The sequence below is a fragment of the Arvicola amphibius genome, chromosome 10 (assembly GCF_903992535.2).
Source record: "Arvicola amphibius chromosome 10, mArvAmp1.2, whole genome shotgun sequence".
In the NCBI taxonomy this organism is placed as follows: Eukaryota; Metazoa; Chordata; class Mammalia; order Rodentia; family Cricetidae; genus Arvicola; species Arvicola amphibius.
In genome coordinates, this window is record NC_052056.1 from 41,981,694 (window position 1) to 42,007,711 (window position 26,018).

Consider the following 26,018-nt stretch of genomic DNA (forward strand, 5'->3'; position numbering starts at 1 on the left):
ATGAAGGCTAATCCTGCCCAGGCAAAGCCTACAGGGTGATCAAATCTGGACACTGTTGCTCACATTTGTTAAAGCAGCTTGGTGTCTCCCCAATACCTGCATTGCAGTGTGCAATCTCATGTTTACATCTTAATCTTCTGGACACATATATATCTGTGGGTGGTCAGGAAGATGACTTTTCATTTATCTGTATAATTTCGATATAGAGAAATTATACTAGGATATGTTTTATAACTTGATCTATTGTCCCACGAGCCTGCAGACATTTAAAAGCCTGCTTTGTTGCTTTTACTCACACTAACTGCCCACAATTAACTCACTTTTACCTCAGTGATTTCAATGGAGAAAAGTTTTTTTTTTTTTTTTTTTTTTTTTTTTGTAAACAGAACATAAGTTTAAAACATACAGATTTACAGCTATGTAGAAGTTCAGAATTGCAGGTGTCAAACCAAGGTTACTACACAAAGCACCCCAAGAAAAGCATGCCAATCCCTTGCTTGTCATGTCTAGGCGACAAAAGACTTATGTCTCAAAGTTTGTCACTGGGCACTGTGCCATTGGGCTGTGATCACAGTCTTACTCCTGAAACCTTGAAACTTTTTGTTGCCATGGGAAATGACTTGGCTCCTTATCACTTACTCTAAGAATGAGCTTTTGATCAATGAGAGGTAACTCTTAAGTTTTTTTTCATTGCTTCAAGCCCCATGAGGGTGAGAGAGTATTTGTGGCTAGAGGAAAAGAACTAGGAGAAATTAAAATGAAGAGAAGAGAATTACAATAGAGAAAGAACAATAAAGAGACATATTTGGATCAGCAAGTGTGTGAGGGAGTTTGTTTCGCTCTCAGATACCAAAAGTTTCTTTCACTTTGCTTTACCATCTGAACTGAACCCTTAAGAGGACCTTGGGGCTGGACCACAAAGGCCCCTGCTAACTGACCGTTGTTAAGAAAATGTTACTCTTTTGTAGAATATTCAACATGTAGAAGAATTAGCAAATAGGATTTGAAGAAAATATTTAGTTTAGAAATTCTCCACTGAATTTTAGATCATGAAGAGTACATATGTTCTTACATACAGTCGCAGCTTCTATTTCATCTACTGTCTTCCTTTCTAATGCTTCTATGATAAGTGTTTAATAATGACAACTTATATTTATATCTTTATTTCCATTTTAAAGGACCACCAAATGTTTACTATCCAATGATTCTTGATACCTCTCTGTATAATGACAGTTGTAACTATTATGTTATAACTATTATATAACAAATAAGGGAAATTAGACCCAGAACAATTGGATGCTTTAGTAGGTTGTATTCAGAATTATTTAAAATTATTAGTCACTGTGTATCTATTAAGTACTAGGCAGTTGTTGCACTCTAGCATCTATTTGATTTTTTAGTTATTGTTTTTAAGAATCTGAAGGGATTAGGATGTTACTAAAACTGAGCAGATAAAGTTCAGAACATGTAAACCACTACTGAGAAATGTGTATCTCTTGAGTAATAGAACTAAGACAGGAGTCTATATACTTTGATCTTAAGTCCATAGCATGTTTTTTGCTATGATGTTGAACATAGCTGCTGTCATAATATGGTCATAATATGTAATAATTGTGGCACAGAAGCTGATGATCATAGTTGTAATTTAGAGGAACATCATAAAAATTCTTTTCTCATAATTCTAGTCCTCTAGAAAAAGCATAAACATAGATATGATACTTAGGTTAAGAATAATGGTAAATCTACCATTTGTTAGATGTGGCAAGCTCTATATTTACATATTAATAAAGACCATATTTTGGGTATTTGATCCTTAATAGCTTTGAAACCCTGCCACTATACTCTATACTTGTACTTCATATATCACCAGAGTAAATTCTGGTGTTCCCTCCTTAAATGCTAGCAAAATATTGAACCATGGCCGGGCTTCTGCAAGTTATTTTGTACCTCAGCATCATTTTCTAACCAAGCTCTAACTCTAAGATAGTTGTCCCTCCTAAAGCCACATTTGGACTTGCTTAACAGTTGGTCTTGTGCTGTCTTAAAGCTTTATTGTGGAAAAAATGGTAATTTCATATGCCTTGATGTGTGTGTGTGTGTGTGTGTGTGTGTGTGTGTTGTCATCTGCCTTAGCATCTGCATAAAGTTTTGCATGGGAGGTCCACACCATAATACTTTTGTGAACTACTTAACACATAAATTCATACTTATCCACCATGTTGAACTACAAAGTTACTTGGCAGGTTAGAAATCTGGAACATTAATGAAGAATCTACTTTGTGTCTATAGAATGGTATAAAGAGAAATGGGAAAGGTATTTATTTTTACAATTTAAGGAAATTCTTTTTAGCCTTCACTAAAAAACAATGTCTTGAGATATCAGATGACTGATAATTGATCTAGATAATGTATTGTAAAGTTTTTTAAGGTCTTCAGTAGTTGTACTACAGATAGGTATGATGAAAATTGATATTTCACAAGTTCCTGCCTGTTTATAATCAAATTGTGTCCTTCAGATATATAAAAGCTCACCCTCAAAACAGTTTCTACATATACTCCCTGAAGAGAGAAATTGGAAAATACAATCTGGCTGAATTTTCACTCCCTGCTGGTTTAGAGAAAGCTTAATTAAAATGTGTTACCGTCTAGACTCCCTCAACTGAGTCTCAGTGAGACTGGAATGGGATTTCCAAGGTCTTTCTTTACCTTATCTTTCCTGCCATGTCTTCAGCCTAAGGACTGAGCCAGAATCCTTTTGTTTTAGGAGCATCTGGGTGATTGTTTAGTGGAATTTTCCATAAATGCTAAAAAGTATAGATACTAAAAGCAGAGGAAATTTCACTCATGTCCAAGTAATTTCTAAACTATTTTGGCCTTTCTAGGTCAAGGCCAAATTTGTTAGTGGATTGTGGATGTCATTACTTGGAAGTAACTGTGAGAATTTTCGCTAAATTATCACCTGCTACCTACTTTACAATGCTTCCATGTAAGATGATTGTTGATCACGAAACATCCTTTTAATGTACAACTTTTTTCATCATATTCTATTAGAATTTTTTCACCTATTGACCTCTTAGATAATTTAATTCCAAATAGTAAATGCTTTTAATGGTGGCTATTTATTCTTACTTGTTTTCTTACCATTATTTTGTTTCTTTTTACCATAAGACACCTGATCTGTAGATTTCTGTTTGTTCTGTTTGGTTGGGTTTATTCCGTAAACTCAATTCCTAGCTGTCTTATTTTTCCATGTCCTCTTAGCCCACCCAGGGCTGCCAGTCTCTCTTGGATTTGTGCCTTTAGTCCTGAACAAGCTCTATGGAGGAGCTTGTGTACACGAGTGGGATCAATAAACAGGCTGTCTTGTGTGCTGTGGATGTTTGACGATAGCCGATAAGAGAAGATGGAAGAAAAACAGATAGGAAATGCTTTCTTCCCCGGACTTCATCTGAGAAATCTGACAATAAGAGCTTCAGCTTCCAATGAAGTAAACACAGAGATGGCCATTAAAGCCACACTCTAGTGTTAAGTCGTGCCAAAGTGAGTCATTGTGCCATGTATGCCGTGACCTGAGAGTACTATTTACTGTATTATTCAATTTCTCCACGTACCGACCGTGGGAGAACAAACCATTTCACTTGCCTGTAACACAGTGAACTACAGAGGACATGATAACAGGAAAAGTCCTAGAGAAAGGTAAAAACTAAACAGCAAGGACTTCAACAACCAAGAAAACATGAGTGGAGAGTCTATTTCTGGGGACACCGTAAGACTGTGAAGACTGGCTTCCTGTTACAGTCTTCAGAGAGATGTTTAAAAGGACTTGCCAATTGAGTATAAGGGTAGTTTTATGTCTTTCAAAAAATCTGTTCTATTCCCTTTAAGCATGTGCCAGTGTTCTTCCATTTATCTATTCTTCGGTTCCTTTTGTGAAGGTGGGATATTTGGCTTCACGCTATGCTTCTCATGTAATTTTTGTCTAACCCTTAAGCACATCACTCAGTTCTTCTAAACCATGATCTTTACATCTTTCAGCTGGGGAGAGATGCTTTACTTATCACAAGGGACTAATAAAAGAATTCAGTGAGATAATTCTTACTGATTAAAATCTATCCAGATACTGTCATTAGTATTCCTAAATATTGATCTCTAGGGATAAAATCTACCTTTTTGGGGAGGTGATCACTATTAGATTGGTTTCAATTTTGTTTATGTTCTCTGCTGGCTTTTAGGATGGTGCTAGAGATAATCATATTTGAAGGTATTAATTTTATCAAATGAAACTAAGCAATAAACTTCTTTCTTAAGTGATTTTCTGAACTATGATAAAATGGGACCTGGACTAGAACACAGGATCAAATGTCATGGATTTAATGGAAGGACAAGAAAATCTAAGGCAGTTTGCTTAACCTAAAGCAAAGTGCACCTTTTTTATAATAAAGTTGTAGCTGGATTAATTAAATCAAAACTTAATGAATTGAATAGGACTTTATACCCTGAGGTATCTCATCCCTATACTACAGGTACTTAGGATGCCCCAAATCTGAAAACTACTACCAAATATTGGTAAAGTTTTAAATGTACCATAGGGACACTTAGCTTTTAAATAAGGATGAATGATAACAGGAATAAGAAGAAAGATTTATTTGTAAACTTATATCTAAAGGACAAAAAAACCCTGCATAAATAGTATTTTTGATCTTTCGGTTTCATAGTGCCGTGGATACAAAACACAATTCTTAACTCATCATTAACAGACATTTTGGTCTTGAACCACAAATGAATAACAAAGGTGTAGTAAAACTGATACAGGTGGCCCTACATAACACATTCCAAGGTGAAAACAGTTTCACGTAGATTTTATAGCTACAAGATAAAATGAAGTCAGAAATCCAAAAATGAAAACACAGTTTTAATAAACATCAGGAAGGTGGGTTACAGTGAAGTAGGGAAAAACCCTTGGATTTCAGATATAGTTTAATAGATTTCTTAGCTTTAAGTTTTTGGATGTGAGTAGTCTGTTAATCCATTCTCAAAAGCTTAAGGAAGTAGTCATAAGTAATCATACACATAGGTGGACAATGGACATCTATTAAGGGCACTAAAGATGACACAGGATAATTTGGCTCTGATTTTAGACTAGTCTGACTCTACAACAACAACCATCAAGTTATTTTTCTTTTTTTCTTTTTTCAACATTTTTAGAAGTTATATCTTTGCGTCTTTCACATCATGTCTCCACATAATGTCTCCCAATCTCACACATCTCCCTCCCAAATAAAACAAAATAAAATGTAAGAAAAGAAAGGGAAGAAAGGGGGGAAACGGAGAATCTTGCCGTGGAAGTTAGGCACTGAGTTACGCAGTAAACCCATTTATCCATAGATTCTGGCATGCAAGTGTTCATCCTAAAGAATCTTTGGTCTCATTTTAAGCCCCATAGTTTCTGTTCTTTACTACACCACTGACACTGGGTCTTCTTTGAGACTCTTCTGAAAATCCCGTTGCTGCCTTGTGTTATGAAAATCGTGCAGCCCTGGGTCCACAGGACTAACCCCGCTCCTCTCCAAATGCTCCAAGAGATCAAGGGTGGGGTGGATATTGCTTCATGGCCTGGATAGGGTTGACTAGACCACCAGCTCTTTCCGCTGTCTTCACCACCAGGGTGAGCTCTCCTGGCTAGTTCATCCTTTGCAGTGATGAGCAAGGGACAGGTCCATTTCTCTTGCTTTCAAGGCCTCATGGTTCATTTCCTGGCATCCACACCTTGAGGGCCAGCTCTGCTGTGTTGTCCAGGAGATGTGTAGGGGCTGCTCTCCTGAGTCCTGCTGCTGATGAAGGGCAGAAACAGCTCTTCTACTCTTATGACCTCAGGGCCAACTCTTCCATCTGTCTCAGGCATTGATGGGCAGGGCAGGGGCTTATCTCTTCCATCCACACAGCCATGTGACAGATGAATAACACAGACAGCGTTCCCATGCTCACAAATTCAGTACTGGCTTACTCACACCTCTGTCAGCAGGGTTGGCTCTATTGTGCTGCCCTGGTGAGGCTCTATTGTGCTGCCCTGGTGAGGCCTACACTCCCTAGTGTTGCTCCAGGTGTGTCTTTAGGTCGGGGTGGGGGTCTTATGATGGATCTCAAGGACAGTTCTTTCCCCCTGTCTTGAGTGTTAAGAGGCAGCAGGAAGGAGAGGGGGTGGAGTTCTTATTAGTTGATTAACCTCACAGAACCTCTGAGAGAGGTGTTTTGTGATTTTTTTAAGTGGAAATCTTATTTACATTGTGTCAGATTTTGCTTTGAGAAAGTCTAGTATCTAACTTCCCCCCACCCAAGTAACTGAAGAAATAAATCAGTCAGTTATTTAAACTCACAAAATAAAGCTGATCCAAATTTATGAGGTATTCTGTAGGGAGGGACAAAATATACTGCATGAATGATAGATATGTGTGACACTCGCAAACAACATCTGAAATGAAAAGCTCCCAGAAGTCACCTGTTTCTCAGCTTAGCCTTTGGATCTCAGCTGTATGTATATTAAATCCCTTATGGCTTGAGCAGCAAGATTCAGTTGTAGCTGGCTTGGCAAGAAGGTGGAGCTGTCAAGTTCCACAAGTGAGTGTTGGGACTTGCCCTTTCTAACTCTTAGTGAAGTGTTACAATCCCTATACTGAGATGTTTTCAATATAGGTAGCTGCATTTCTTACTCGTGTCAGCAATAACCTTCTCAACATAATACAAGCATATTTTTCCAGGAGGTTCAGAATTGTGTGTCCCAGGAGGTGATCAGACCTATACCTGGTGACCTATATCTCTGAACGGATCTTAAAAGCCAAGCTTTTAAGCTACCTGACTTTCCTTTTGATTAGGAATCTAGAAACCATGGAGGGTCAAGTTCTGCTAAAGGTTTCATGAGACCATGAAAACCTGTTGAAGCAGCAAACTCAATACAGTAGTCCTGGCTGCTTTACATCTTTAACACAGCTGCATAGACATGTAATCTTTGTACAATTCACTGTGTGCATCAGGAGTTCATTATTGTTATTATTATTTTTATTTGAGGCATATTGTACAAACAGTAAATGTTAGATATAAAAGTATTTTAAAACAGTATGTGCTTAGCTCTGAATTTCACTTTCTGTTATATCTCAGTAGATAGATACTAGACAATTGCTCATAGCATGTATATATTTTTGTTGTTTTTTACTAAAAGCATTGGATTTATGCTTTTAATATCTTATTTTGAGAAAATAAGTGGATTATATTAAATTGAATTTTTACTGAAACAAAACAAGTTATTACAATTTTTTACTATAAAGTGTGTAAAATAAAATGTGATGAAAATACACATTTGGTCTTCTACTAATTAATTAATCAAGTGAGAAGACCTTCATGGGATCCATTATGTCAAGTTCTTCCTATGCTTTTTTCCTTTAGTTTCTGAAATTAAATAATTAATATTTATATATGTGTGTATGTGCTAGGACTTGAAACTAGAACTTACCCATGTTAGCCAACACTTTCCCCCTGAGCTAGCTATGTTCCCAATCTAGATCATTTTCTTTCGGCATCATGGGTGGATGGTACAGAAGAGCAGAAACCCCATTTTTGCAAAACATACAAATTTGTTTGTCTTCAGTACGGTTAATACAGTGGAATACTTAAGATGCATGCTAATATCAAATAGCTTAAGATTAAAAGCCCCATGAGTCTGTCCCTCCTCCTGCAACCATGATCTGGGTTGAAGCCCAAGTGGGAAATGACAAAAATAAAAGAGCCCCCTCCCCTCTCTTTACCTATCTGGGGAATCACCTCCCCCACTTTATAAAACTGTTGTGCTTTGAAGATATGCAGAAGTTAGGGGTAAGATGGCTTCCCATTAAAAAGGTCATTACCTGATGAGACCACTGTCTCATGACATTGAATGCATGGGTTTCTTTTATCCCACAAAACCTGACTTTGTCCTCTACAGACAGGAGGCATCATTGAGACTCTGTTTTCCTCTGCATGGATTTCAACAGATATCTGTTACCTTATAGGAGGAAGTCATATAGCTTGCTTGAAATGAAAAACTTAAATTCTATTTGTCTCAAACAAATAATTGATTGAAATACATGGTTTTCTATGACTTCTCAGTCTTGTTGATAAAATAATTTTAAAAATGGGCTTGGAATGAAGCACAAGCATATTTTTATTAGTTTTTGAGAAGAAAGGAACAATAATCAAATGATAAAACTAAAATAAACAAAACCACAGGGCAGGCACACTGAAAATTCCTGGAAGGAGTAGGGTAATAGACGGGAGGAAGAGAGAAAGTCACGACTTGAGACTTCTGAGCTGGGATCTTCTAGGGATGTCTTCTAGAAGCTCAATGGAGAAGGGGTCTCCAGGTAATTAATGAGAAAGCCAGACTATGAGAGGAAGCATGCTCAAGATGTAGCTAGCTATCCAAAGAAGACAGACGGGGAGAAATGGAAACGATGATTTTGAGTTAGAAGTAGAATTCTGAAAGCAACTGCCTGAGGGAGGAGGTCCTGGGATATAAAACCACCTTACAACATTAGGTGGATTATTATTCCTCATATATTTTAGTCCGTCATCTAAATCAGCCTTCCTGGGGAGTGTCTCCTATCCAGGTGACTTGCAGAATTAACTCTTAAGAGGGGTTGGGGGAAGGATAGTAGATACTGTATTAATCTTTAAAGCCAATTAGAAAGCCACATCTCCACCTAAAAGCAAAGATAGAACTCAGATCCAATTCTTTTGACCCTTAATGGGCCTCAAGAGCCCTGATATTTTCATCTTTTCATATGATAAGTAGGAGGCAGATTTGACAGCTGATCATGAAGGGTAGGATCCATTTTTAATTGCTTATCTAACTAGTTACCTGTTAAACAGTCTCTGTTGCAGAGAATGGACACAGGCTAGAGCCCAAATTCCCTTCGTCACTCACGCTTCAACTTATGTCTGCTCTGGCCTTAGCCTCAAGATTTCCTATAACCTGCAGGATGGCCACAGATGCACACTCACTGGGAGGGAGTTGGATCTCTTTACTTCCCTAGTTTGGCCAAATAGTGAAGAAAAGTCATTTTCATCACCAATTTTTATTTCTGAATCCCGTATAATCCAAGGAAATAGAAGCAGCTAGTTCATGGGCCTGAGGGCCTGGTCAAAGTATAAGGACATAATTTTGAGAGGATATTTCATTTCCTCCACTCTTTTGAGCCCTATGTGGCAGTCTTCTGCATTTGTTAGAAAGCGCTGGGGAACTAGAGGGCGGCAGAGAGAAGCGACACGCTAACCTTGTGAAAGATCAAATTTTCAGGCCTGAACAAACTAGGATCAAATCCTGACTCGGTTTCCTTCCAGCTTAATAATCATGAGTGTTGTGACGTAGTGTCTAGAGGCCGGATTCATTTACCTGCACATGGCGCTCAGAAGGATATTTTTCCTGAGTAAATCCTATAGTTAAGGACATGTGATTCCTCTACTCAGTGCACTGTCTGTATTACTTACTATTCATAAGTTTATGACCAGATTTTTCTAATGAGCCTATAACAACGCAGACAATGGCAATAACTCCAACAATGAGCACAGCCTGGGAAGCGTTGATCCATCACTCCCTCTTTTGCAGGGCTGTTGGACTACTGAGGGACTACATGTACCGCACTAAGCTGCAGAAGAAATTGTTCAAGTCAAAGTGATAAATGTGCTTGCAAAGCAGTTATTTTCTACTCTCATATGAAAACACAAACACCTACGTTTAATTATTTTTCAAACTGCCGTCCCCAAAGTCATTAATTCACCTGCCAGGGCAGGTCATGATCAAAAATTACTTCACAGGGATGCAGGTGTCTGTGGTACCAAAGGCAGGTGTGTGTTTTGTAAACTTTTGAATACACAACTCAGGAACCTACAGGCTTGCCTCCAAATTAAGCCAAAAAAGCACATTAACAACCAGATATGACTTTATGTTTGTTTGCTTGATTTGAAAATGGCCCGGGCAGCACCATTTCTTTCTTCACCCTTCCCTCTGAATGTTCATTCTCCCTTTGCCTATAGCAAGGCACCTCACTGACACATACTATCCTGCCTCTTGGGATTCAGAGTAGAGTTGTGGCTGCAAGTGAAGAGGGCAATGAACATAAATGATACCTGCAGGTAATGGCTTTAGAAATTGCTGTGTTCCTAGGTAACTAGATATAATTACCGGTACCCTGGAATCCATAAGGCTACAGTACAATTATCTCTCTAATTTTCAGAATAAAAGGGAAAGATTACAACAGCATTGCTACAATTCAGGAACCGGAGAAAAGGAAATTGCTAGTGAGAAAGAGAGTAGTGTTTCTGCTTATTTTTCTTAATACGTGTTTCACGTTGGGAGCTTGAGTACATAGAAGCTCACAAATCTAGGCGTAAATCCGTATAAGTTACAATACATCACCATTATGGTAGGGCTACTGCAGGGTGTCTTAGTAAGTTAAAGGGAGGTGGGCAGAGGTAATGAGTGCGATCATTGCGTTGTAGCAGTGGGCAGGTTATTGTGTCTTCTGGAAGTAATTAAAGATGATCCAGTGATGCTTCCCAGACTAATGAGTGATTCTGCCTCTGCTGCACAGCAGGGAGGCCCTGTGCATTGCTGTGCATTTCCACAGTGTTTACTGGGGGAATGAGTGTTATTGCTATGGTGTAACAGCAGGGTGCACTGCACACTGTGTTTCCCAGAGAGTTCAGCCATAATTAGAAGGCAAATGTGATTGCTGTTTTGCAAGACACCAATCATGATCTATCCCTGTATTGTTCCATAGTAATTACCAAATGACATAGTGCAATCTCCCAGGGTATTTACTTTGGACAAACAAAAAAATTAAATTAAATTAATTAATTTTTTACTGACATTGAGACTTAATGGCATTGTTTCTAATTTGGTTATAGAATGTATAATTGCAAAATTGTTATTGACTTGTAATCACTGACTCATCTGCTATCTTTGCTGTTGCTTCCCCTGGGCTGTGGCAGTGGGGTTAACAGTACATTGGCTGTGTTTTTTTTGCAGTTTCAGAGCTCAGGGATGATGGAGGGGATGAAAGAATTGACACCACAGGCATGTTTCACACAGGCATCCTTTAAAATTTACTTAAGCAATTTTATTTGGGTATTCTTCATTGTGTGATCTTCCTTTGTTACTAAGAATAGGGACAATGTATCAATCAACAAGATTGAGTCAGCAGAAGAGAGCTTTAGACTGACCCATATTTTCATTTTGTTTTATGTGCTATAAGTACAAAGGGCTGTCTTGGTTTCAAATATTTTGATTTATTGTCTGTACCAATGACTAAAGGATCCTATTAATTCTCATATTTTCACTTGGCATTCCAGTGCTGTCTTTTCTTTTGATTTTAATCTGGGAGAATATGATTCATGAAAGGAAAGGAGCAACAGCAGCGTGGCTTGGGGAGAGAGGGCCTGGAGCCCACTCTTTCCTGTAGCCCCACCTCTTCATTGATTTTCCTTGCTATTGAGACTTGCAGTAAGGCTATTATTGCCCTGGAGACTAGTTGCCTAGATCTATTCAGCTCCCAACTTCCCTCTGATGAGATAGTATCCATTGAAGAATCTCTTGATGTCTCCAAACTTGTTTCTTTGTTTGTTAGAGGAAGGCTTTAACAGGACTCCATCTATCAGTCTATAATATAAATTCATGAGCAAGTGAATATTGAATGCTAACCAAAAGGCAAGGACAGAGACTATCTGAACTAAGGATCATTAGGGTTACTATTCCACCTGTTGGACCTTAGCCGGAAACTGTCATTACTATTTCTTTAACAGCTCGCGTCTCTGACGTCATGGGTAAAGTGATAGTTTATGTTTGATTTCATGGCAAAAGAAAGTGTACCCAGATGCGTGTACGTAGGGCTATTTTCCATTTCTGAATTGAAGGGTTTTATTTACTGAGCTTTCATTTTATGTAAGAGACAGGCTCCATATTTGAATCTCAACTGTGCTTAGAGATAAAAATTAAAGAACCTCGGACTTTTCAAGCAGGAAGAAAATCCCATTCATCCGTCAGAGTGGCACTTAGATCCCTGCCTGCTGAACTAAGCTCAGCAGAGTGAGGCAGATGGAATAATGTCATGTGAGGTATCATTGAGGTGTAGAATCCCCCTCCTCTAAGACTGTGTAAGCGGTGTTGAGGATTCTATCAGTCTTCAGGTTTCTCACAGAAAGGATTTAAGTCAAGCAACAGCCATCTATCCATGTTTTACTCATATACTATTTTGTTACCTTTATGCTTCCACTTGAGACTGTTTTGGCTGGATGTGCAGAACAGAGAAACCTGGAAAATGAAGCTCTCAGAAAGTGATGAGATGGGCATCCAGTCAGTCCCTGGGAGTGAATTCTTAAAGTGACTAGGGAGCGAAGTGAAATGCTAAACTCAGGGTGTTTTATGGAAACTACATATGTGTCTAGCGTAAGGACATTTGAGTGTTCTTGATTCTTAAAGACAGTGCTCGAATCCTTGATAGAAAAGGCAGGTGTGGCAATAATCAGTGCAGTTATGAATTTCCAAGAGATCTTCCCACAGTATTTACTGGGTAGATGGGACATTTAAAAACCCAGAGAATCTCCCTCAAGGATACCATCAAGTTCTTACTATACAATGATTTAGAGGTAGGTGATATATATATCTTATGACATATATATTAATTGCTCAGTAAAATTGATGCATTTGTACTTCCAGAGAGTTGATTGTTAAAACATTAATTAACTTTTATTGTCTTTATAATTCTTAAAAATAAAAGTACATTAAACATGCCAAGATGAGAATTGTGAACATGGATTCCTTAATTCAGAGATGTCAGGCTTGGTGGGTGGTCCTCCTGCAGAAATGGTTCCCCATATGGCCTATTTCACTCAAAGGTGGTTAGACAGCATCTGTGGCCCTGGAAATCTATTCCCTGCTAGTGCTGGGTTCTCCATCATTTCTCCATGGCATGCCCTCCATCTTTGTGAGCACATTTTTTTTATTAATCAGCGAAACGTTTGGGCCTTTAAAATTGAAATGGATTTCAGTCTTCTTTATATATTAATTATTGATAAATGGAGCCTAGGAGACAAGGCAGAAGTCTGGCATGATTGAAGACAGATAGTTTTTAATTTTATGTCTCTTGCAGTGACAGAGAAATTTAGTTTAATAGGAGTAATTTTTCAAAGGAGACGCAATCATGAAGGAAGTTGTATAGAAAATGAGTAGAAGGGACTAAACGTGGAAGAATAGGTAGGGGGCACAGGGTGGTTTCAGAATCACCTAAGCTTTTCCCAGAAGGCATGTTCAAGATGATAGGCTGGTGGACTTTTGGAAATTTTATCTTTGCCTTGGCCAAAATTCTCATTCTAACTATGATCTTAAAATTAGACTCATAGGTAGCATAATTTTCAAATGGTTTACATTTCTAAGTCAATTTCATATCATTTGCATTCCTTCTGGATGTCCAAAATTAACCAAAGTCTCAAGCAGCCTTAATTATGCCAATACCCTCTATATATTGCGAAGAATAGGAGCTACAGTTAAAACACAGACCAAACAAAACTTTCAGACAGATAGGATTTCTGAGGTCCAGCAAAGTCCACACTCTTAGTTTCTTCAAATGGAAATAGAGATATCATCTCTTATACAAGAACCATAGCTGGCATTTGAAGAATAAAAAAAAAAATCTTTGAAAATTTTCTATGGGTTTTCTATCTTTAAAAAACTAAGACTTTCTTATAAAAAATGAAACAGGTAGAATCAGCATGAGCCTATCAGCTGTCAATGACCCCATACCAATATATTTCTTTCTTATTCTCCAAGTATATGACAAACCTTCAATACCTCAAATACATTTAAGCCCTAAGGTGTCCAGGATCTGTTCTGGAACCCAGGGATTTTGTGTTTTAGAATTGGAGACAGGCGGTTTCTACAGCCAAAGGACCCCACAGCTCTCCCTCCACACTGGAGAATAAATGCATTATTACAGGCTCCTACAGAGCTGGCTGGGTGCCTTCTCCTACTTCCATATTAATAGAAGTCTTCATCTTCTATGTCTTGAAGAGTCAGCCAGGAAGGAAGAGAATGTTGATGGAGAGCACAGGAAGAATGGAGGAGGTGAAAAAAACGTTGTGCAAAGCTGCAGAGTGAGCAGAGCTAAGGGTTGGGGCTGCACTTAAAGCTACATACTTCAAATTTGGCTCTGTAATTGGTAGGAAAAAATATCCCTAGATACAACCCTTCTTTGCCCATTGTAGCCATTATTTCTAACCTGGCTTTCTGTATTAATCTTCTTAAAACCTTTTCATTATGTTCTTAAACTTCTCAAAAGCCTTCAATGACTCTCACTAGCTCCTTCCTAAATCCATTTTCCCATTCTTTTTCCTCCTTTCAATCTCTTTGCCTCTTCAATTTATTTTATGTTTGGATGTATACCTCCTAGCTGCTCTATAATATTGCAGTTTCCTTAGAGTGTGAAGCCTGTCTTAACTCAATTATTCCCTTGTAACTTGCCCACAGAAGGGAATCAATAACTGTTTCTGGATTGATTGAAAACCATGAAAATGAGTACTTGGTTTTATCATTTTAGATTTCTTTCTAATTTGTGTGTGCATAACTATTTTCATACTGAATTATAATTATGACAATAATGTTGGTTTAAACTTTTTTATTCACCTGAATAAGGGATCAGCAATAGGTTTTAAAGTGATGTTTCCTAACTGACCAATATTACCATTTATGTTTTTGTGAAAAATGAACATACTTTTTCCTTAGCAAAGTTTACCCATCGTGTATATATATGATCAAGTAGACACCTTTTCTTTTTTCCTTTTCTTTCTTTCTGTGTGTGTGTGTGTGTGTGTGTGTGTGTGTGTGTGTGTGTGTATTCATACATACAGTCAGGAATAATTTTATTGTTAGAACTGCATTTTTAAGAATCATCACTGCTCTAGCCTTGTTATTTGGGGAACCAGAATCCATAGTGCGCAGATATTTTGGAATAACAATGCTTGGGGATATGTATTCTTTATGGAGTTACTAAACACAAATGTCTCCAATTTATTCACAATGTTGCAAAAGAAATGGGTATTCAACAGCAACTGTTGTGTGACATTTGTTTCATTTTCTCTTATTCCTGTGTGACACAACACTGGACCATAACCGTGGGTAGTTGAAGTAACAGCAGCTATTCATAGCTTCCTGCCAGCCACAAACATGCCATGAGGAGAAATAAAAAGCTGATATCTACAGTGGTCTGCACAGCAGAGCTATGACCGATGGCAGGCTAGATATGCGAATGCAAGTTTGCTTCGTGATGTTTTTGAATGACAATGGATTTATCAAGTCATAACTTCATTGTAAGTCAAGCAGCCTTGTGTAGCTGCTGAGAAAAGACTAGGCATATATATGTAATACAAAGTTCAACTGTTAACCAACCAGAGTTTACCCCTTCTTGAGTGCAAAGGCTATGGCAGAACCAGGAGATAAGAGAGTGAAGATGGCTTTGCTTACTTTCATTGAAATATTCCCAGACTGAGGTCTCCCCTTGAACAAAGATAGTAATGGAGTTCAAAATGAGAACTATGCTTATACTTATGGGAATTCATTCCTCAACATCTGTAGAAACATTAACAGTTATTTCAAAAGGTAGTGTTTCCCTCTTTACACACATCTCATTATTCCTAAAATAACCACCTAGTAACTCACAAGGCAGCTTATCATATAGATAGATTATATAATCAACTGACTACAGACAGTGCTAAAACCCACGTAAAATGAGCACATGGCTAATAGTTCCTGTAGGCGGAGGATATTTTTTCCTGGCCACACAAACCCAAAATAATCACACAGAAACTATATTAATTGCAATACTGTTTGGCCAATAGCTTAACTGTATTACTAGCTAGCGCTTATGTCTTAAATTAACCCATTTCCAGTATTTTGTATTTTACCATGAGGTTTGTGGTTTACCAGTAAGATTTCACAGAGGGTATCTCTCTCCTTCAGCAGCTACATAGCATCTCCCTGACTTTGCCTTCTTTTCTCCTCTATCTCTTGCTTGGAATTCTCCCCTTGACAGAGGTATTCTGCACTGCCTTGAGGCCCAAAGTAGCTTCTTTATTAACCAATGACAACAAAGCAAATTCACAGCATACAGAGGGGAATCCCACATGAAGACCCTTTTTTTATTTTTAGTCCTTCTCATTATTTAGGTTCTATAAATCTTTGGTGTGGACTGAGTTCTTCCTGTGATATGTATGCTAGGGTTGAGGCAGGGTCTCCGTTGTGATGACTTACAACTCTATTTAGAAAATCCCAATTCTTCATCACTATTGTGCCAATGAGGCTTTCCTTCCTTCCAATGAGCATGCTTGATGCTAGCCCTCAGCCTTACTTATAAGGCTTTGAATGTCTGCACTGTGCCCCAATTCACCCTTCTCTTCTTATAAGAAGATCTCGGATGCCAGCTAACAGCAACCTGTAGCATGAATTTTAATTTATTTTAATAATCAAATCTGGAGTTAGATATTGGGGTAAATGTTGAAGAGACTTTTAATCTCTATCTAATCCTCTGACCAATGTGGGAAATATCCTGTCTCCAGGAATTCTTACACTGACTGCCGTATTTTCCTCTCTCAGCCCAGATATATCCACCACCCTAGTGCTGGGATTAAAGGTGTGTGGCTTCTAAATACTGGGATTAAAGGTGTGAGCCATCACCACCTGGCTCTGTTTCTCTTAGAGTGTCTCAGTGACCTTGAAATTACAGAGATCCTTCTGCCTCTACCTCCTGAGTGCTGGAATTAAGGGTGTGTGCCAGCACTGCCCAGCCATTATGGATCTACACTTTGATCTTCAGGCAAGCTTTATTTGTTAAAGCACAAGCAAAATACCACCACAGCAACCATGTTCTACCTCTTTTTAGACAATAAGCTAGACTCAGTTTTTTTTTATTTTTATTATTTTTTATTTTTTTATTAAAAATTTCCATCTCCTCTCCTCCTGCCCCTTCCCTCCCCTCCCCTCCCCTCCACCCATACCCCCATTCCCTCCCTCTCCAGGTCAAAGAGCCATCAGGGTTCCCTACACTATGTTAAGTCCAAGGTCAGTAATTTGAAAGATGAAATGAAAATACATTCTCCACTTTGACAAGAAGATGCAATCTTACTTCTGTGATATTGTTGAAAATCCTCCCGACTGCAAGTGTCCCATGTGAAGAACAGTGAATAAGGAATCTATTACTGTTCGTGCTTGCACATGTGTGGGGCAAGAGCTCCTTCCAAATGACAAAGCTGATTTGTAAGAACTGTGAAATGTTGATGATGACAAAGCCTTTCCCATCACCTCTGATGCAAACACAGAGTCTAAAGGAAGAAGCAGAAGTCAAAAGAAACCCAGTGGCAGAACAAGAAAGGGAGGGCATTTGGCTCACTGGTAGTTGAAGGTTCATTTCTACGAAGCAGGTAAAAGATACTCTAGGTCCAAAATAATACACCACGTAGTCAGCCACACTAACTGCTAGGAACTGTATCATCCACTAGCACATTAACCTGCGCATAAAACAGGCTTTGTATGGGATCCGGAGAAAGACTGGCTCTGAGTGCATAATTTCAAACACAATTAGCCTCTTTCATTTTTGAATTATCCTCACCAGTTTCAAGATTAACCTGAACTTTAAATTATGTAGCTTTCCCCTTGCAGATGTGTGTTACAATTGTAGGCTTATCTAAATGTTAGATGGTAGGGGTTTGCCGTCTAGCTTTGCTTTGTTTTTCTCTTCACTGAATGGAGATATTTGTTCCCCGTTATTATTGCCATAATGACCCTGCCAAAAAAAATAATAATATTAGCGGTTGTGAGAGTCTCCAGCCAGGCTATTGAGGAAACCCTGATGCAAGAGCTAGTTTGCCTGCCCGGAACTCATATCTCAGAATAATTGGTTACAGTGATTGAAATGAATGAAAGAGAAAGAAAGAGAATCCAGCAGGTCTGATAGAAAGGTTATAGTATTCATATCTGAATGGTCTCCAAATATACCATTTTGCTTCTAATGACACAGGATTAGGAAGGAAATATAATTGAGGTTTTATCAGATGCTTAAATAAATGGTTTGCCCAACCCATCCTCTCAGAACCCCATTTGCTAAATTATATAGATATAAGAGAAATGGAGCTTAAAGATTAAGAAAGGCAAACTTAGCAGAAGGCCGGATGTCTATTTTTGGCCTTTTTTTCACCATTTTCGGCTCATAGAATAATTAAGTTTTTTGTAAAGTTCCTCTAGCAATGCTAACTAAGCAATTTTCCCTTTATTCAATATTCTTAAGTTACAATCGTTTTGGCAGAGGGAAAGAGAGAGATAACGACAGAGAGACAGAACTACATACACAGAAGCATACAGAGATACAGAGAAAGAGAAATAGACACACACACACACACACACACAGAGAGAGAGAGAGAGAGAGAGAGAGAGAGAGAGAGAGAGAGAGAGAGAGGTAGAACCACATACACAGAAACACACAGGGAGACAGAGAATGAGAAATATAGACATACACACACAGAGGGGAGAGAGAGAGAGAGAGAGAGAGAGAGAGAGAGAGAGAGAGAGAGAGAGAGAGAGAGAGAGAGAGAGAGCGCTCTTGAAAGCCTGAGTTTCCTAGAGTTTCTCAATACTGTAGGATGGGAAATGATTTTGACTGGGACATGTTTGTCTTCATGGACTATAGCATTTCAAGGATGTGAATATAAGCCTATGATTTATTTTTTGGATTATTCTAACTTGCCAAACTCTGCAACCCCACATCTCTAAATATCTCATAGTCTATGTGCTCCTTATAGTATCTAGTTCCAAATACACTCAGATTTCTTGGTTACACTTATTGGTTCTCCAGATCCAAATTCAATTTCCTCTAGTACACATTCCTATTGGAAAAGCCACCTAGTCAATTTTCACATAACTTTCAGATCCAGTACAAATTCATGTGATGGTTAATTTATCCACCTCTCTTTCTCTAGTTGATATCTCAATGTTCATTGATCTTAACACACTTATATTAGTGAAATATATACTACATCTTCAACAAACAGTTGTTTAAGTATGGAATTGACATAATTTGGGAATTGCTAGAATTGTGTCTTGTTTGACTCCCATGAGAGCCTTTTATTGACAGTCCTTTCCTCCCCTGAGCTTAGAAGGAAGAATATGTATTTATGGCAGGTCATGAATTGAGAGGATGGTCATGCTTTTTGAAAATTTATAATAAGGTGAATCCAGATGTCTTGGTAAGCCACATATATTTTCTGGTACTTTTTCTTTATTAGCATGCAATCTTGCTATTTATTTATGAGACATAGCTACTGAGTTTAGTTGAATATAAGTGCAGTCAATGACAAGTTCAAGGAAAGAAAGTACTAGTATGTTTATATTTGCCTTAGCTGTTAAAACTAGTTTCCCTGTCTTATGTGCAATATTGCAGTTTAGGTATGCATGTATGTGAAAGAGTGGAGTACACACATGTATGTATGTGCACTAGTGGAGCACAGATGCGCATGTGCATGCAATAGGGCAGTATAGATATTCATGGAGTATGTATTTGGATTTGCCCGATTATCAAGACCTTTACAACTTTAGAAACTTGAGCAACCCCCAAGAGTCAAGAGATAAATTAGTCAGCTTTTCATTAGGATAGTAAACACTTAAGTGAGGTAAGAGTTATGAAAGCTAAGGTTTGATTTTGACTCAAAGTCCATTGTTGGTCGTTGGATGTATTGCGTTGGGTCCATGACAAAGCAGTAAATAGAGTTGGGACAGGAAGCCTAAGCTATCCAACTATGGCAGCCTAGAAGTGAAGGGAAAGGTGAAAGAGGACCGGTAGTCTCAGCACATGCTATTAGGACAGACACAAAAGACCCAAACTAACACCCAGAGGCACAAATTCCTTCCACCAGTTACCAGCAGTTTCATAGACTGGTGATGCAACCTTCAGTATAGGAATCTTTGTGGAAACTCTAAGTTTATCCGAACAAGAGCCCTAGAATGGATTCTTTGCATAAACCCAATAATCTCCTGAAGGAGAGAATAAAATAGCCGTGTGACTTTGCACACATCACTTAACCTTCATAAGAATCCCTTCTCTCTTTCAGAGAGGGCAAGTGATAATGGCCCCATAAAATTGTGGGTATAATTATGAGATAAATACATTCAATTCATTTAATACATAGTTTCAGCCATTGTGTCAATACGAAGACTTCTACAGAACAGCACAACAATGTCTTCTTATGAAGAAAATGAGGAGTAAAAAACCAGAAACTAAATGGTTAGTGAATCAATTATGTTATGCCCAAGTCTATATGAATGTGAGACCAACTCATGACTGCATGGGTCTGGGACGTTAGAATATAATTTTTTAATTCTCAATAATTCTACATGAATATGACCCTCTTATAAATCTTCATTATTTGATTCTATGTTTAACTTTAATATTTTTTAATCTAAATATTAGCAGATCCCCCAATAATTGCTAATTATTGCTTAAGCATCACTTGATGGTAAATTTTAAGACACTTTCATGATAATAATTTCCCCAAATCTTCATTTCCTGGCAATGTGGAGGAAAACACACTGTTATTTACTTTGAATGAGTCTATTGTAATTCATGGTAGGGAGTGATTTCTGCCATTGACTGGATAGAGATAGAGTTAGTAAAAGGGTGAAAGAACAGAAGAAAGAAAGGAAAGAAGGAAGGAAGGAAGGAAGGAAGGAAGGAAGGAAGGAAGAAAGAAAGGAAAGAAAGAAAAGAGAAAATTTACCCCCTCTTTTATTTTCTTTCTTTACAGCTATTGCTATTTTCTATCTCAGATTATGAGTAGTGGACATCTATGTGCATTCGCCACTGGGGAAAAGAAAGGGAACTCAATGTTTCTCCTCTAGAGAACTTTAGGAAAATTATCTTAATGGCACTGCTTGATTTTCTTCCTGTCCTTTGGGCCTCTAACATACATAACTTTGAATCATAATCTATGTAGAACTTTATCAGTTTAGGTTGCCCTCACCACTACCTAGATGGTATAAAAAAACACAAAGTTGATTGTTCACAGGGAATAGAAGTAAACTGAGGAACAATCATATTTAACCTATAACATTTTTCTTGTCAAAAAAATACCTTAAGAAGAACAATATAACCCAACTGAGCTATTTTCAAGTAAAGCATAAATTTCTAGGCATTTATCTTAGCATTTGAAGTCAATAAATATCCCAATCCCAAAGGAAATACTTTGATTGTCTGACGGTACTAGATCAAAGAAATAATTTGTTCACTCTTTTTATATATACTTTATGCATATGTGTGTGTGTGTGTGTGTGTGTGTGTGTGTGTGTGTTTCTAAGGTGCTGTGCCAGACTCTGTAGAATTTAGGAAATGAATTAAATAAGCCCCTTGCATCATAATTAAAATTTAGTAATTTCTTGAATAATTTGCATAAAAGCCATTGCCAGGCCCATGGAGTGTATGTCTCAAAAAAAGAGGAATGTGAAAAGAAATGTAGATAGAGGTCAGAGCCCTGGAGGTCCTTCCACCCTTAAAATGCAAAGTAAGGAGGCAAATCACGAAAAAAAAAAAAAAAGATTAAAAGTGCTCAGAATGACAGGAAGAGAATCAAAAACATTATAGGGGATGCAATTTCATAAGAAGTGTTTCTGGAAGAATGGGTGTTAAAGTTCAGAGTTGTCAAAGAGAATCAAGACTGAGTAAAGCCCATTGTATTCATTTTGGAGGGAGATTCTAGTATCTTAAGAAAAGCGCTCTTAAAAGTCCTTATAATGTGCTCACCAGCACATAATTGAAGAAAAGATTTAGTGGATAAATGATTATGGTTTGTAGATCCTCTTGGAAATATGGCAAGAAGACAAAAAAAGTACAGAACAACAGGAATAACATTGCCATCGCCACTTAGTAGGAAATCAGAATTAGCACGGACACAGCCTTCTCAGGCCATAGGACATTAAAACATCAGAGGCTGATTAAAATACAGTAATAGGGAGATTGTTCTTCTATCCTGCCAATAGCTACGTTTTTACTTGTTAAAGATCTACTCATCTTAAAAATAGTTCTGTATTAGGCACTGTGCTGTCCACCAATGTTCAAAAACTATCACTGTGGTGTAAATTTTACTTTAGAGAATAAAAGTCAAACAGAAATTAATTAGGATACAATTCTGTTTACATTTACTAAATGTTGTCTATGTGGTAGGCAATGTTCCAGAGAGGAAGATATTAGTTACTAGTTACTTTTTAAGAAGTAGGAAAGTTAAGAGGTTTGGGGATAGCTCAGTGGTAGAGCACTTGCTTAACATGCATGAGGCCTTGGATTTGATCCTTAGCATAGCCAAAAAGTATATAACTATGAAGCTTACATTTAAAATATCAAAGGAGTAGGGAGAACAGAAAAAAATGACTAAATTTTTGGAAAAATAAAAAAAAATCACTTCTGAACTACAAAAAGGGGTATAAATAAAAATGGGCAGCCACTAAGAAAGAGATACTTTCAGATTACAGGTAGTATGTTGGGGAAAATGGACAGAAAATTGAAAGAAGAAACTGAAGTCCTGAGAACGTCAAGAAAGTGGTAGCAAGTACACTTTAGGACCTGGCTGTTACTAGCAAATCCCTGGATCTTTCTTAAAATCCTTATTCCGGTTAAGCACTAGAATTTAAGAAAGTCCTCAGAAGGAAGTACTAGGACAAGGTTATTAGAGTTTTAAAGAAAAAGCTCCAGAGGAGGTAAGCTAAGGTGTAAATTGAAGCTGCTGCCCAAAGCAGGAAGATAAAAGTCGTGTCACTAGAGTTAGTGAAGGAAGTCAGTTACAGAGTGGATGAGTAGCTACGTCACAATGGACAAGAGAAGAGTTTTAGAAGAAGAGTGAGGAGCCTCATGCCTTAGGAGAAGGCTCTTCGGGCAGAGATGGACATGCAAAAAAGGAATAGTACTATGCTATTTGAGTAATTCAGAAAAGTAGGAAGACTTAGAATGTTATGGGTCGGGAATTCTGGGAAGAAAAAGTACCCATCTCTCTTTATCATAGCTTAAAGTGAACATGCCTTCTTGAGGAATAGTTCTTTGGCTAGGTGATTAATCAGCCCAACTGGATTAATTCTTTTTGGTACTTTTATTCTCGACTAGTTTGAAAAGTTAGGTCTCTACTCAAGCCAGAGAAGGTGTTTTTTCCTAATGGGCTTTCCCAGCACCCTGATCAACATTACTGTAACGTGACCCCAGCGTGGTATCCTCAGGGAGAGGGTAAGAACCGAGTTCCACTGAAAACAAAGGGACTTAAAACTCTGAGCAGAAACAGTAGAGCACTGAACACTTGAAAGGAAAAATGGCGGCAGGAAAAAAAATCTGTGAGTGCGTAATTTGGCCTGCGTGGATGGAAGGATGTAGAGATGGAAGCAACTGAGGGTGAGTGACAAAAATAGGAGAACGTTTTGAAATCCACAATGCAGATTTCTCCTCAGCCAATGTATGCCAAGGATTCTTTGGTGGCCTGAGATGCATGTGATGGTTCTGAAGGCCTGAGCTTCCTCCCTCTGCCTCATGTGCAGTGGGCACGCGCACAAGGCCAGGCAAGAGCCCAACTGATGCCAGGAGAAACTGGAGATCAAATGGAGCTCCAGTTCTCTGCTTAATGAATCCCCCAAGGCGAGCCCAAATAAACCCCGAGACTGACACTATTCTTTAAATAACATTAACACTGGCTCGTGACGATTAATTAGGGAATTAATGAGCAATGGAAGTGCCCACTCTTAAGCATTTGGTCACTTGTGATGATTAGTATGCTGGGCACTGTGATGAACTAAAATACTTCAATCTGAGCACTAAAATGTAAAACACTGAAGATAGAAGTAGCCAATGAGAACATTTTTCTGTCATAAGCTATCAACTGGAAAAAGTATGTTGTGACTGCTGCAGTAATTACTCCCAAATGTTTTGATGCCAGCTTGAAAATCCACCCACCCTACTGGCCTAAGGTGCCTAAAGATTCAATTCCTCTATAGATACAGAAATAAACATATGATCTTAAGAGCTTTAAAAATAGTAAAGAAAGGCATGAGGGTCTTCATACACACCTATCTTCCAAAAGCAAATATGTGAGCCAATGAGCAAAGAAATATTTTTTTTTCCAAAACTGAGATAATATTTAAACAACCACTGCCTTTAAGAATCAGGTTACAGAGACACAAAAGTAAATAAATAACTTTATGTGTATGATCTGAAATAGAAACAGCTACCCATGGCTCTGAGTTAGGCTTCTGCTTCTGAGCTGGCCATTTCCCAGCAGGCGATGCACTTGCTGACAAAAAAGCTGCATGATGCTGTCAGTAATACAATGGACTCTAAGCATTTTATGCTGAGAACAAAGTGTCACTGGTTAGTAGCCTCATAGCGAGATAATCACAGGAATAGAACTGATGTGGGGCACTGCCTCGTCATTCACCGGCAATAACAGTACTCAGTGCTATGCAAGAGCTGTTTAATGAAACCAGCGATTTCTATCATCAGTCTCTAGAACACGGTCAGGGAGACTGAGGGCTTGCCCTGCAGAATGATCATAGAACAAAGTCATGATGCATGATGACCTAAAAAAATGATAACGGAACACACTGAAGTACTTTTGAAGACGTTCATGAAAACTGATGTCATAAAAACTACACAAGATTAAAGGAAAAGTTCTCTCCATGTGTATTCAATGATTAGCTTACGGATTCAAAGTCCTAGGTGCTACCCTACTCCTGCTGCGCAGCCATAGACACAGTGTATACTGTGGTGACCTGGACATCGACTGTAAATTAGTATGTATATGTTTCACTTGAAGGATTACAATGCTATGTTTGACAAACTGATTAGTTTTCAATACTCTCAACTCACTTTGAGGAAATGACACACTATGGGTGAAGAGGAAGATAATACAGGCTAACCTATAAGTTACTATGTTACTATGCCATGCTGTGATGTAGCCATAGCTCTTAGAAATTTTGGTCAATTTATTTTTAAAAGAAAAAGAAGAATGTTTCATATTTCTGCCTGTCCTTTTTATTCATCTCTTACTTCTTTTTATAGTAGGAAAGAGATGTCAGATGAGACTAAAAATAAGGAATGAGGAGGAGAGAATAGAAATGTAATATAAATGCAATAAGGGACAGTATTAGGATGACTCTGCAAACAATTGGAGAGAAGACAGAATTAGTAGCAAGTATGCGGGACTCAGAGGATCCTAGAGCTATGTAGCAGGCAACCTTCCATGAACTGGCCTTGTGTCCTGTGTTTTATCGTCAGAGATGAAATGTGGCATATTGCTCCCTGAACCCTTTTTGAGCATGTCAGCGGGTAGCTAGATAAAGAATACTCTACCCCCTCCCTCTGAGAAGAAGCCATGAAGTCAGAGCTGCAGGCAGAGCAAGAACTTCTGGGGGTGGCCACTCCAAGATTGCATAATTATAACTCCAATCTTGATGGTTTGCAAAGGGTTTGGTAATACTGCTATCACTGAGAGTGCTCAGTACCTCAGTATGTTAAAGGTCTTGAATCTGAAAGTGTTTATTTACATTTCATAATCATCGGGGACTTAAAGCTATTAACAGTACCAATTCATATCCTCTCAAATGTGTTTTCTGTCCTGTATGAAAAATAAGAGTGGTCAAGCCTATGTATGTGATCAACAAATGCAACTTTCCCGAACTCCTGCTGGTGCTTCTGGAGGTCATATGCAGCATAGTTATATGAAACTGGAAATTTCTGGAAGGATCTAGAATGTGTTTAGAATTTCATCCTGAGGTGACTGGAGATACTTGTTCTTTTCTTTATGCTTCCAAATCATATCTTTCTCTTAGAAGTTATAGAAAGTCCCCGATTTCAACTTTACTGAGATTCTGTGCAAAATATGGACATCTGTCTTAATGCATAGTACATGAAATAAACGCCCAGTTCTTGTGT